Source organism: Cucumis melo, chromosome 6 (assembly GCF_025177605.1).
Source record: "Cucumis melo cultivar AY chromosome 6, USDA_Cmelo_AY_1.0, whole genome shotgun sequence".
Classification (NCBI taxonomy): Eukaryota; Viridiplantae; Streptophyta; class Magnoliopsida; order Cucurbitales; family Cucurbitaceae; genus Cucumis; species Cucumis melo.
Genome location: NC_066862.1, coordinates 20,407,917 through 20,423,654, shown reverse-complemented (window position 1 = coordinate 20,423,654; position 15,738 = coordinate 20,407,917).

Genomic DNA, 15,738 nt, shown 5'->3' with positions numbered 1-15,738 from the left:
CTTAAATATCAATGCTCCTATAATGAAAAACTTGTTTATGATCCATAAATAGAAACTTCTCTTGTACCATAGAGACGGTAGGACCCTTTGTTCAAGTTCTGAGGACCCCATTTAAGGGAACACTTATATATATACCCTAAAATTGGCAAGAAGTGAATTCCATCTTGGTGTCATTATGTTCCCAGCTTCTCACTTGGTCTTGTCCGTCAAATGATAAGCATATTATGTCAACAAACTGGCCACTCTCACCTGTACAAATCAAAGAATAATCCCTTACGAACAGGAGTTCCTAATACACTCAGGATTAAGATGAAATTACCTAGGTCATCCTAATGAAATAGAACCTAACTAGTTAATGGAGTTACATCTAGTGGTTATTATTTTGTGGTTCAGTCTTATGAAAACTCATTGCATAGGATACCCTCACTCGCGTGTCACCTACACCAATGCATTGAATCAGTATCAATGAAATATGAGTTGTATCCATAGTGTTACCAAAATAATGTACCTGGCCTTATCCCTATACTATTGACCGTTTAAGCTATATCTCGAACAATGCTCCCAGTATGTTCAAGACTCATCAAACAGCTTAGGATGTTAGTTTATTAGATTTACATCAAATAGCTTACATGAGTAGTTTTATATTGTCCTAATTAATGCAATTCTTATCTACACTAGATACAAGACACTCTGTACAAATTTTAGGAAAATTATATTCCATATTCCAAAGACTTTCCATGTTGTAATGTCTCCCTCAAACTCTTCACTGGCCATGGTTTGTATTTGAATAAAGGCATCTTTATGCCAATCTCAATTGCTATCAAAAGGGGGAGAATGCAATATGACACTGTTTGGAAAATGTAACGCCCCAAGATTTGGAATTTAAGTTATTTTCTTAAGTGTAGTTATTTTAATTTTGGATGTTTTGAATTAAGTGATTTATGAACATTTGATTTTATTAGACATCAAGAAAATATCTAATGGTGATATTTATTTGCGAAAAAGATTGAGGTGATTGGTTGATTTTTATTTTTTAATGGAGATTATTGGGTTTAAATAAGAAAGAGATTAAGTGGATTTAATTGATTAAATTAGGAAAAGAGAAAAGAAGAATAATAATAATAAGTATATTATTATTATTTTACTCTTTAAAAAGACTACTGGGACCCGTGCAAACCACTATCCCCTTCATTGAGAAATGAAAGAAAGAGAAAAAAAAGAAAGAAAAGAAAAAAAAACCATAGCTGTCAGATCTGCCGCCGCCGCCGTCAGTCGATCGCACAGCCCTAGCCGCCAGACCTCGTCGCTGTGTTCGTACAATCGCCGCCAGAAGTGGACCGCGACTGTCCATCAAAGTCGAGAGCCTGACCTGTACGCCCGCGTCACTTCTTCTGCAGTCTGCCCCGATCCGTCGTCGTCTGCACCAGTCCACCAAATGCGGCCCCGTTTCGTCGTCGACCATTCGTCGCCACCTGGTCAGCGCCGCGTCGTCGGAAGACCGAACCCCACCATCTCAGTCGTTGCTCGAACCCAAAAACCGACCCGCGCACCTACGTCTCTTCACCGTGTGAAGCTGGCCGTCCCGCGTCTCTACCCCGTGACCTAAGCCTCGCCCACACGACCTGCGTTGAGCCGCGCCTGCGCATACGCCGTAGCTGAGCCACACTCACGCCGTACCTGCCCGAGCTGTTCTGCACCCGCGGGAGCCGCCTGTCCGAGCCGCCTTCTGCTTTCTAGCCGAGCCACCTAGCCGTTTCACCTGTCTTTGAGCCGTCAGCCTGCTTTCGGTCCTTTTCATCTAGTTTGGTAAGTTTAATTGGGTTTTAGAATACCCAACTAAGATTTGAAATTGTTGGATATCGAATAATTTAATTTTGGGGTTAAATTAAATTATTTCTCTTAAGGAACATCTAGGACCAACTGATTTTTGGAGCGTGGAATTTCTTCAGTTAAGGGCTCAAGCGTTGCAACCTCGACCTAGGGTAAGTTACTTCAACTGAATGTCTGGAGTCTTTGGTCGTTCGGTGATTAAGTTATGAAAATTGGTGTTTCTAACCAGTAGGACTTCGCTACTGCGAAAGCGTGACTTTGTGGTTAGGAATCGTTGGGTAAATCTCCAAGTAAGAGATTCTCCTACTAGACCTCTAAATTACATTACAGAGACCGCATGTATGAATATATGGTCACGCACGATTGATCGCTAAGTATATAACTCGAGGTTATTGAGAGAGAGAGACTGATATTGAAATTATGCTTATCGGTTGACTCTATGGTTAGCGTGGTTAGTACGTCGACGCTATCGCCTTTGCCCTAATGACATAGTTTTTGTGGTTGAGAATGACGTGATATAATATGTTACGGTTTGATATGTTATAGCATGATTTGACGTAATTATGACATATTATGAGAAGTTATGATGTGATTGTTGAGATGTTGTGTACATGCTATGGGTAGGGTGTATGTTAGCTTCTTATTAGAGTCGTACCCACATGGGTGTCCTTTGGGATCACCACTATTACGACACAGACACGATGAAGAGACCCGATGGGGTCGCTCACACTTATGACTGCGTAGTCTAACAGGATTACCAGTCTGACATTGACATTGACATAGACATGACGTGAGTCATCCGACGGGACCACTCACAGCTCGATCGTCTTAGGTGTTCCCTTGGGAATCACCAAAGATCAGCTTGTTCTTACGGGGGCACAGATTGCACGTGTTTGGGGACGTGCCAGTTCAGGGGTACCACTTTTCAGGAATTTAATAGGAAGTTAACAGGCATCAGTGGGACTAGTAGTGGGTCCCTTACTGAGTATTTTTATGCTCACTCTTTCCATTTCCATTTTTTCAGGCAGAGGTAGAGGTAAGAACAAGGGCAAGCTGGCGAGTGACCAGAAGTGATCGTGGCGGGCCATAGGGATGCGCTTGCTTTCGCTTATGTCAAGATTCAGATTTTGGTATTGCATTTTCAGTTCATGATTTATTGGTTATTTTATTTCTTTAAAACTAGATAGGGCCTGAGTTAGGACTCTATTTTATACTTATTTCACATTTTCCTTGTTTATTTTTTTTAATGAAAATTTGAGGTTTTTGTCTTATTCTATTTTTTAAAAAAACTTTACAAAATTTATTTACCCTTTTTAATTAGTAATGGCTTCGACTTATTATAAGGAGTTGGGTCGTTATAGTTGGTATCAGAGCCTATGTCCTAGGTTCTGTAGACTGAATTACGATGTGAGTCTTTGTTTTTATTTGTTTTACCCCTATGGCTATACGGTCCTTCGTCACTCTCTAGGTACGTTATAAGACCTTGTTAATATTATAGTTATAACCTTTCCTGTTGAGAGTAAATATAGATAGTATAAGTGATATGATTGTTTTGTGAAAAGTTTATGCTGGTGGAACTTTAGGAAAGATGCCGCCACGTAGAGGTGCACGTCGAGGGGGGTGGCAGTGGAGGTGGAGGTACCCAGCCTGAAGAACAGCCTTCCGTGCAAACTGCCAACCCCACCGCGTTTGTCACTCAGGCAGACCTCGCTGCCATGGAGAAGAGATATCAAGATATGTAGAGGTATGCACTGGCACCTTTTCATGCTGCCCAGCAGACCCAGGCCGCCCCTGTCTAGACCCTAGTGGTACCTCAGGTCGTACCAGACCAGCTGTCGACCGCGGCTAACCCCACTAAGGCCCAAATGTGGTTGACGTCGATAGAGACTATCTTTCGGTACATGAAGTTCCCAAATGACCAGAAGATGCAGTGTGCAGTTTTCTTCCTGGAGGATAGAGGCACCGCCTGGTTAGAGACTGCTGAGAGAATGCTGGAGAGCGACGTCAGCAAAATAACCTGGAAGCAGTTCAAGGAAAGTTTCTATGCTAAGTTCTTCTCTGCCAACGTGAAGTACGCTAAGCAGCAAGAGTTCCTGAACTTGGAGCAAGGCGATATGACTGTGGAGCAGTACAACGTTGAGTTTGACATGTTATCCCAGTGCTCCTGATATGGTAAGGGATGAGGCTGCCAGGACTGAGAAGTTCGTTAGAGGTCTCAAACTAGACCTCAATGGAATCGTCCGAGCCCTCCGGCCAGCCACTCATGCTGATGCACTACGTTTGGCACTGGACTTGAGTCTACACGAAAGAGCTGATCCGTCCAAGGTTGCAGGCAGAGGGTCAACCCTTGGTCAGAAGAGGAAGGTTGAGTCGCAGCATGCCTTGTCACCGCAGCGAGACCTGAGGTCAGAAGGTATCTTCCAACGGCATCGTCAGGAGCTTGCTGTTACAGGAAGAGCATTGAGAGAGCTACCTGCTTGTGGGAGGTGTGGAAGAGTTCATGGAGGTCGTTGCTTGATAGGGAGCGGAGTTTGCTTCAGGTGCAAGCAACCAGGACATACCGCTGACGTTTGTCCTAAAAAACTCATTGGGACTACCCTACACCAGCCTCCCGCTTCACAGTAGGGAAGAATTTTTGCCACTACTCGTCAGGAGGCCGAGCGAGCTGGTACTGTAGTGACAGGTACGCTCCTAATCTTGGGACATTATGCTTTTGTGCTGTTTGACTCTGGGTCATCCCATTTGTTCATATCCTCTGTGTTCGTTCAACATGTTGGTTTAGAGGTAGAACCGTTGAATGGTGTTTTGTCTGCTTCTACGCCATTCGGGGAGGTTTTGTTGTCTAAAGAAAAGATGAAGGCATGTCAAGTAGAGATAACAAACCAGAGGTTAGATGTGACCTTACTAGTGTTAGACATGCAGGATTTCGATGTAATCCTAGGCATGGATTGGCTGTCTGCTAATCATGCAAGTATAGACTGTTTCCGTAAGGAAGTCATTTTTAACCCTCCCTCTGAGACTAGTTTCAAATTTAAGGGGGCAGGAATCGTATGTGTTCCCAAGGTCAACTCAGTTATGAAGGCTAGCAAACTACTCAGCCAGGGTACTTGGAGCATCTTGGCAAGCGTGGTAGATACCAGAGAACCAGATGATTCTCTATCCTCCAAACCAGTGGTAAGGGAGTACCCCAAAGTTTTTCCCGATGAGCTTTCAGGACTTCTGCCTCCCAGAAAGATAGACTTCGCCATCGAGTTAGAGCCAGGCACTGCTCCTATCTCGAGGGCCTCTTACAGAATGGCTCCAGCTGAGCTAAAGGAGCTGAAGGTACAGCTACAAGAGTTGCTGGACAAGGGTTTCATCAAACCTTGTGTGTCACCTTGGGGAGCACCAGTGTTGTTTGTTAAGAAGAAGGATGGATCGATGCGCCTTTGCATTGACTACAGGGAGCTGAACAAGGTGAGAGTTAAGAACCGCTACCCCTTGCCCAGGATTGATGATTTGTTTGATCAGTTGTAAGGAGCCATCGTCTTTTCTAAGATCGACCTGTGATCAGGTTATCACCAGTTGAGGATCAGGGATAGTGATATTCCTAAGACCGCTTTCTGTTCCAGATACGGGCATTACGAGTTCATCGTGATGTCTTTTGGTTTAACTAATGCTCCTGCGGTGTTCATGGACTTGATGAACAGGGTGTTTAAGGACTTCTTAAACACGTTTATTATAGTTTTCATTGACGACATTTTGATATACTCCAAGACTGAGGCTGAGCATGAGGAGCATCTGCATCAGGTTTTGGAGACTCTTCGAGCTAATAAGTTGTATGCCAAGTTTTTCTAGTGTGAGTTCTGGCTGAAGAAGGTATATTTTCTTGGACATGTGGTGTCCAGTGAGGGATTTTCTGTAAACCCAACAAAAGTTGAAGCTGTTACTAGTTGGCCTCGACCGTCTACAGTCAGTGAGATCCATAGCTTTCTGGGTCTAGCAGGTTGTTATAGGAGGTTCGTGGAGGACTTTTCTCATATAGCTAGTGCATTGACTCGGTTGATCAAGAAGGGGACTCCATTTGTTTTGAAACTAGACTAACCTAGCTTGTGAGTCTAGTTTCCAGGAGCTCAAGCAGAAGCTGGTGTCTGCACCAGTCCTGACAGTACCAGATGGATCTGGAAGTTTCGTGATCTATAGTGATGCCTCAAAGAAAGGACTGGGCTGTATTCTGATGCAGTAAGGTAAGGTATTTGCTTATGCCTCCCGTCAGTTGAAGAGTCATGAGCAGAACTACCCTACCCATGAGCTAGAGTTGGCAGTAATGGTTTTTGCACTGAAGATATAGAGGCACTACCTGTACGGTGAGAAGATACAAATTTTCACTAACCATAAGAGCCTAAGTACTTCTTCACCCAGAAGGAGTTGAACATGAGGCAGAGGAGTTGGCTTGAGTTAACGAAAGACTATGACTGCGAGATTTTGTATCACCCAGGTAAAGCAAACGTAGTAGCTGACGCGTTAAGTAGGAAGGTTGCGTATTCAGCAGCGCTTATCACCAAGCAAGCTCCCTTACTAAGAGATTTCGAGAGAGCTGAGACTGCAGTCTCAGTACGGGAAGTGACCTTATAGTTGGGCCAGTTAACCGTGCAGCCGACCTTGAGACAGAGGATTATTGTTGCTCAACTAAATGATCCTTATATGGTCGAGAAGCGTCTGTTAGTAGAGGCAGGGCAAAGTGAGGATTTCTCCATATCCACTAATGACGGACTTACTTTCGATGGACGTTTGTGCGTGCCAGAAGACAGTGCAGTCAAGACAGAGCTTTTGACTGAGGCTCACAGCTCCCCATTTACTATGCACCCTAGAAGTACGAAGATGTACCAAGACTTGAGGCGTGCTTATTGGTGTAGGAACATGAAGAGAGAAGTGGTAGACTTCGTCAGTAGATGTTTGGTGTGCCAGCAGGTGAAGGCGCCTAGACAGTAGATGTTTGGATGTTTTGAATTAAGTGATTTATGAACAGTTTATTTTATTAGACATCAAAAAAATATCTAAAGGTGATATTTATTTGGGAAAAAGATTGAGGTGATTGGTTGATTTTGATTTTTTAATGGAGATTGTTGGGTTTAAATAAGAAAGAGATCAAGTGGATTTAATTGATTAAATTAGGAAAAGAGAAAAGAATAATAATAATAAATATATTATTATTATTATTCTCTTTAAAAGGACTATTGGCACCTGTGCAAACCACTATCCCCTTCATTGAGAAAGGAAAGAAAGAGAAAAAAAAGAAAGAAAAGAAAAAAACCCTAGCCGCCAGATCCGTCGCCGTCAGCCGATCACACAACCCTAGTCGCCAGACCCGCCGCCGCTGTATTCATATGACTACCGCTGAAAGTGGAACGTGACTGTCCATCGAAGCCGAGAGCCCAACCCGCACGCCCGCGCCCCTTCATCCGCAGTCCGCCCCGATCCGTCGTCGTCTGCACCGGTCCACCAAACGTTGTTCCATTCCGTCGTCGACCATCGGAGTTCGCCGCCACCTGGTCAGCACCGCGTCGTCGAAAGACCGAACCCCACCGTCTCAAACTTCGTTCAAACCCGGAACCCGACCCGCACGTCCGTTTCTCTTAACCGCGTGAAGTCGGCCAACCCGCGTCCCTGCCTCACGACCCGAGCCTCGCCCGCACGACCCGTACCTCGCCCGCCCAATCCACGCCAAGCTGCATTCGCGCATACGCCGTAGTTCAGTCGCACTCACGTCGCGCCTGCCTGAGCCGCCCTGTACGCGCGCGAGCCGCCATTCCGAGCTGCCTTCTGCTTTCTAGCCGAACTGCCTAGCCGTTTCATCTGTCTTTGAGCTGCCAGCCTACTTTCGGTCCTTTTCACCTAGTTTGGTAAGTGTGATTGGGTTTTAGAATACCCAACTAAGATTTGAATTTGTTGGATCTCAAATAATTTAATTTTGGAGTTAAATTAAATTATTTCTCTTAAGGAACATCTTGGACCAACTGATTTTTTTGGAGCGTGGAATTTCTTCAGTTAAGGGCTCAAGCGTTGCAACCTCGACCTAAGGTAAGTTACTTCAACTGAATGTCTGGAATCTTTGGTTGTTAAGTGATTAAGTTATGAAAATTGGTGTTTTTAACTAGTAGGACTTCGTTGCTGGGAAAGCGTGACTTTTTGGTTAGGACTCGTTGGGCAAATCTCCAAGTAAGAGATTCTCCTACTAGACCTCCAAATTACATTACAAAGACCGCATGTATGAATATATGGTCACGCACGATTGATAGCTAAGTATATAGATCAAGGTTATTGAGAGAGAGATTAATATTGAAATTGTGCTTACCGGTTGACTCTGTGGTTAGCGTGATTAGTACGTCAACGCTATCGCCTTCGCCCTAATGACATAGTTTTTGTGGTTGAGAATGACGTGATATAATATGTTATGGTTTGATATGTTATAGCATGATTTGACGTAATTATGACATGTTATGAGAAGCTATGATGTGATTGTTGAGATGTTGTGTACATGCTATGGGTAGGGTGTATGTTAGCATCTTATTAGAGTCGTACCCACATGGGTGTCCTTCGGGATCACCAATATTATGACACAGACATGATGGAGCGAACCGACGGGGTCGCTCACACTTATTACTGCGTAGTTTGATGGGATTATCGGTCTGACATTGACATTGACATAGACATGACGTGAGTGATCCGACGGGACCACTCACAACCCGATCGTCTTAGGTGTTCCCTTGGGAATCACCAAAGACCAGCTTGTTCCTACTGGGGCACAAATTGCACGTGTTCGGGGACGTGCCAGTTTAGGGGTACCACTTTTTAGGACTCTATAAAAAGTTAACAGACATCTAGTGGGACTAGTAGTGGGTCCCTTACTGAGTATTTTTATGCTCACTCTTTCCATTTCCATTTTTTCAGGTAGAGGTAGAGGTAAGAACAAGGGCAAGCTGGCGAGTGACCAGAAGTGATCGTGGCGAGCCATAGGAATACGCTTGCTTCTGCTTATGTCAAGATTCAGATTTTAGTATTGCATTTTCAGTTCATTCTTTATTGGTTATTTTATTTCTTTAAAACTAGATATGGCCTGAGTTAGGACTTTATTTTATATTTATTTCACATTTTGCTTGTTTATTTTTTTTAATGAAAATTTGAGGTTTTTGTCTTATTCTATTTTAAAAAAAACTTTACAAATTTATTTACCCTTTTTAATTAGTAATGGCTTCGACTTAGTATAAGGAGTTGGGTCGTTACAGAAAATGTTAGCTGCAAACGGGGATCTTGTAGCTCTTTATGTTAGTTGCAATCATTAGCTAGTGTTGCTTGGTGTTGACTGGCCCAAACATGTAGGCAACCTTTGTCTACTTAGATTTGTACTCTTCGTTGTTGCAAAGAATGTATCGAGGATGTACTGATTTTCATCCCACAACGCCATATGTGCAGTTTCATTCTCCAAATGACCAAATTATCATTCTACATCATTACACTCTCAGTACTTAGCCGTGAAAATGACCCATCTGTATTTTGAATGTGGCATCCTACAATTACAATAAAGGATCAGTGGACAATTGTTTGCTACAAAAAATGGTCTTTCTATTATAACAAACTATGAACAATGAGTTGAGGACCGTGAATTTGTAAATGCAAGGTCCAGCCATAAATACATCTTTCTGTGCACTTGCAACATTAACAGGTCCATGGTTTGTAGAAGTAGTAATTTAGGATTAGGTATTTAAAAAACAATCTTTCAAATAACCATAAACGATCATTGAAATATATGTAAATGAAAGTTGAAATATTATACGAACGATTGGTGATATAACATACATGATCACTTATAATATATGAACAATTGTTTAACTTAATTTCAATAATCATTTAACTTACATAAATGAGTTTAGATTTAAATTTAGATTTGAAATACAATTGCTTGATTGATTATCGTTTAAATCTTCTAAACAATCAATTAGCGATTGTTTAGTTAATCTAAGCAATCGTGAATGAAAATTTCAAAACATTTCCCAACAGCCATGTATTCTTTTCCAATAATATCTAAACGATCGTTAAAAGATTACTTACATTGCTCAAAATCGACATATTATTTTCTAGAGTTTGGAAGCAATCCTTATTGAGATTGTGTAAAAAACGACATGTTCTTCCTATTTCGTGTTCTGATTTCCTCTTTATGACAAGTATGATGATAACTAACTTGTAGAAATACAAGTTATTATGGCATTCTATGTAAAATAATGGAGTCAAAATGTGCAGTGAAAGACTAAAATGCATAGCTTTTGTTGTAAATTTATAACCTTAAGAGAAAGCTAGATACATAAACCATTATGCCTGATTAACTATAAGAGTAAGTTTTTCTTAACGCATGAATGACAAAGAAGAAGAAATGAAGTAAATCACAAAGGAATGTATGGATCACTTAGGCAATGAGAAGAAGTCAGGCCATGCAAATCGCAAGACATTTTGCAAACAATCTCATAATAATACGTGCTAATTCGTTAAGAGACAAAAGTGGGTGGTGGAGTGGATGTGACTTGATGACACTGGCATCGACATTGACATGTATACAGGATAAGGAAAAGTTGCATAGTAGAGGATGATCATTTCTCACACAAGCATGCCTATAAATACACTTCAACTCCACTAGACACAAAGAGATAGATAGAGAGAGAGATATAGAGATATAGAGATACATACATATACAATAACAAGTGCCCACACTAAGTAGAGGTTTATCATTCCCTACCTCTTCTCTAATTAAATTATGGGTGAGAGTTTAAAGAGAGATTAGAAAGAGAAGCCCACAAGTTTTCCCTTAACTTGTAAAAAAGCCAAGGAATGCATATCAACTCATTTTATGGCTTGACACCATTACCTGCTTTCTAGTTTTAATATTTTTCCATATTTATTGTTTAAACATTATGAACTTCATGGTTGAGAGGCCTACATTATTCAATAGAATGCATTTCTTGTATCATTATCATTCTCCTGTCTCTTTACACTACATTTTTATGTTTATACATTATAAGTAATTTGAGTTTAATTTTTACTTTGCATCCTTGAAAGGTTTCATTGTTTATAAGTATTATTGCGTTTAGTCTGAGACAAATCCAAACGCTTGATTCTATTCGAAATAAAGAATCAATAAATGGTAGCCAACTACTTGAGAGAGTAAGTGGCGAATACCTCACTAAACGCACAAAAAGGATTTTGGAAACAGAATTCATTCTGGCGTTCTACTCCTTCATCACTTGTATCCCAACAGGCGAATAAGTGAGGCGTTCAAGCATTGAGAGGTAGCTCGTCTTAAATAAAAGAGTAAATGTAATGCTTACAAGTAAAGAAACCTTGATATTTATCGTTTAACTCATTTTAGCATTTGTATCTCGAAAGGTGAACAAGTGTGGCATTTAGGCACCAAGAGGTTGCTCACTTTAATTAAAAAATGGCTAAACTATCTATATCGTATCAAGGTGTATCTTATAACTTAGATTGCATTCAATGAGAAGACTTTCCTGCATTATTCTTTTTAGCAAGTTAGTTCACGTTCCATGTTCTTCCATTCCACTCCCCCTTCTACTGAGGCACTTAGTGTAGATAATATAATTTACTTTATATGAGACTGTGGATATAAAATACTAAATAGAAACAAACCGCACATGAAATTGACCTAGGCATTATAATTAGGTTTGATAAGAAATTTCCTATGTTCGACCTTGGCTTACTTAGGAAACTTCTCGCTTCGCTTACACTTGGATAAGCGAGAGGAAAGCTTATACTCAATTCAGACTATCATTAGAAGTAGCAATGCATAGGCATAGTTAGCATCTTTTAATGCACAACCATGTCTTATTGCCTAGCTAAAAGTCGCATACTTAGAACACCAATGATATGAATTAAGTCAAGATAAGATGCATTTTGTATAGTAACCAAAGCATGTTATTCTATCCTTCCAAGCATATGCCTTCCATAGATTACCGTCCACCGACCACTTACGATCATAAGCAGGTTTCCATCTTGGTTTGACCTCTAAAACAGGAACCACAGGTGTGGATATGACCCCAATAGGTTGTTTTACTAGTATTATCTCCATCAACTTTTCAGCCCCCTCCACCGACTTATCAACCTCCTCCACCGATTTTTGACCATTGTTATATCAAAGGTTGTAACCTTTTTCCATTAATCGGGAGAGAATTACTTCGTTTTTTCCTCTTACGATGTGTTGGATGCTTATCTTTATCCTAAAATCAATTGATTTTACATAAGGAACCTCTTAACATAACAATTTATCATTTGTTGTAATGTACTTACCTCAAAGCCCAACTTATCCTCTACTAATGTAGAATCAATCACTTTGTTAAGGTTATTGCATTTGGTTTTGAAGGGTTGATCATGTAATACTTCCGAGCTATCTTCTTGAACAAATGAAATCCATGAAAGGTCTTGTTGCACCTATGGAAAATTTCCATTGACCAACAAAAGCTCAGCTACTAGTTCTTATTCATTGAGCAAGTTTCCTTTCGGTTCTTCAATTATAAGCATTTCAACCTCTCCCTACGTCTCTTTAAGTCTAGATGATGGATTTATCAAGAGTTCTTCATGTGGATCAGATGTGGCCATTATCTTCTTGTCACACTGTGGTTCATCAATAACCACCTCATGTTGAACGTCCTCGTGGTCCTTATCCCCTCCATAACAATCAGAATCATGATTGACATACCTTGCAGGAATGTTAATTCTTTAAGACTGATCCTGAAATTAATTCTTTAAGACTGATCCTGAAAAGTAAAAAAATAAAACATGAGTAATATATAAACATAAATGATTGATGATATTACATCCACATTCATATTATCTAAGCGATCGTTCATATTCCCTAAGTGATCATGTAAACTACCTAACTTATATTGTTTTGCCAAAACATATGCAATCGTTCAACAATCAAATGTGATCATTTAGTATGGATTGCCTAAGTTATCATTTAGATTCACTAACAGATCATTTAGCAATTAAAATATCAACCATCACCGAAATATGTGAATCATTACCTCAACTAAACTCTGAACCATTAGCTTAATTTGAGACAGTTGTTTTGTTGTCGATTAATAACATTAGCCATTTGATAGAACATATAAGTTAATCTTAACCAATCTTTCCAAGCTTTGGACATTGCATCTTTAAGACATCTGTTAGAGCATGAATGTTTATGTCTTTCCAAGGACATAACAACTTTCCTTGAACTGTCATGCCTTTTGGATCCCATCTTACGGGTAGTTAAGATCGACGCTCATTGATCAGTCTCAAAGTGCGACTCTGATCTACAAGGGGAATATGGTGAATGCACAATATCATTGACATTAGAATTGGATTGAAGCGAGGGATATCATGATCATAAGCATTCAAATGCACTGTGATTATCATAAGTTTCATTATGATGGGTGTCAGCACGAGTATCCATATAATGTTGTTCCTATCCGATATTGTTTGATCATCTATTGGCATAGGATCCTCACCTCAAACTCAAGCTTCCTTAAAAGCTATCTCTTCATATGATAGCTTAAGCTTGGATACAATGATAGTCTACATTAAAATGATAATGTTAAATCAGTAAACATGACACCAACTAATTAAACAAAAATAAATAAATAAATAAGACCGATCAAAACAACTACACGATCTTTAACAAAACTAAATGATTGTACAAATAATGTTGCACGATTGTTTATTAAAGCTACAGGATTGTTTATATTGTGTTGCATGATCATTTAGTAATGATAGATGATCATGTATGATAGTTAAACAATCATTTATTCCTGTTAAGGCTATATTTAACTTACTTTGTGTACCTTAACTCTCTCCCTATTTCATCATTTATTCATTAAATCTCCCATTTTATAGGAAATACTAAACTAGACAGCACAAAGAGTCTAATGCAACAAAAATCGCTAAAAACATAGCTAAATCAAGCAAGAATCGGATAAAACAAGATTAGTTGGCATTTTCGTAAATAATCGAAAGTCGGGGGTTACCTCTAGCATTGTCACGTTGAAGCATGACACTTGAAGACAAATACCACATGCACTATAGTAGGTTGCAACTCAGCCTTCCTCTTCTCACCTGGGGTTGACCCTCTTTCTGCAGTCTTAGATAGATTAGCTTTCTTGTGCAAACTCATATCCACTGCCAAGCGTAGTGCATCAGTATAGGTGGTTAGTCTGAAGGCTAGAACAAAACCCTAAAGATCTAGTCTGGGACCTCTAACGAACTTCTCGGTCTTGGCAGTCTCATCCCTTACTACATTGGGAGCAAAATGGGATAGCATATCAAACTCTACTTCATACTGCTCCACAGTCATGTCGCCTTGCTCCAAATTCAGGAACTCTTGTTGCTTAGCGTACCTCAAGTTGGCAGAGAATAATATATCATGGAAGCTCTCCTTGAACTACTCCCAGATTATCTTGTTGACATCACCACTCAACATTCTCTCATCAATCTCCTACCAGGCGGTGCCTTTATCCTCCAAAAAGAAAACTGCGCACTTAACCTTCTGGTCATTAAGGCACTTCATGTACCGGAAGATGGTCTCTATAGAAGTCAACCACATCTGGGCCTTGGTCGAGTTATCCATGGACCTGTCAAACATCTTAAGATTGTACTTCCTAAAGTCTCTCAGATGTTTAGCCTTGGTTGACAGTTGGTCTGGCACGGGCTGAGATTCCACTAAGGCTAGAGGAGGGGCGATCGGGGTTTGTTTGGTAACATGAAACGGTGCTAAAGCATCCCTCAACATATTATGGTATCTCTGCTTCATGGCGGCGAGGTCTGTCTGAGTGACAGTTGTAGTAGGGTTGGCAGCTTGTACGACAAGTTACTCTTCAGGCTGGAAACGTTCAGCTTCTCTGCCTCTCCTACCAGCTTTACGTGGCGACACTTTTCCTAAATTCCACCGGCAGAAGTTTTCATAATACAATCATAACATTCATACTTTAACTAGGTTAATTCAGGCAAGGTTATAAACATAACATCATCTTAATCGTAAAACATACCTAGCGAGTGACAAATGACCGTATTAGTCATAGAAGTAAAAACAGAACAAATACTTACATTGTAAGTCAGTCTGCAAAACCTAAAACTTAGGCTCTGATATCAAATGTAACGATCCAACTCCTTATACTAAGCCGAAGTCATTACTAATTAAAAGACAAGTAAAATTTTTTAAATTTAAAAATAGAAAATAAAACAAAACCTCAAATACTCATGAAAAATCATAAACAAATGTACGTAAAGAGAAAATTAAATAAAATTTCAACTCAGGCCCTATCTAGTTTTAAGGAAAATAAATAAAATAAAAAGTGCATCTGATCAATGATATAGGGTGGAAGCAAAAAGATCCATATGGCTCGCCATGGTCACTTCTTATCATTCGCTAGCTTCCCTCTGCCCTTACCTCTACCTCTACCTGAAAAATTAAACAAGAAAGAGTGAGTATAAAAATATACTCAGTAAAGGACCCACTACTAGTCCCGCTAGGTGCCTGTTAACTTCCTATTAGAGTCCCATAAAGTTGTACCCTAAACTGGCACGTTCTCGAACACGTGTAATCTGTGATCCCGTAGGAACATATCTGATTTTCGATGAACCCAAAGAAACACCTAGGACAATTGGTCTTAGTGTACCCGAAGGAAACACTAAGACAATCGGGCTGTGAGTGACCCCGTCGAATCACTCATAATCATGTTTATGTCTATGTTATACTGGACTGATGATCCCATTGGACTAGAAAGTCATGAAAGATGATGATCTCGAAGGACTACACAGTCATAAAAGGTGGTGATCCCGAAGGACACCTATGCGGGTACGACTCTAATAGCTAAAGTTAACAGCACA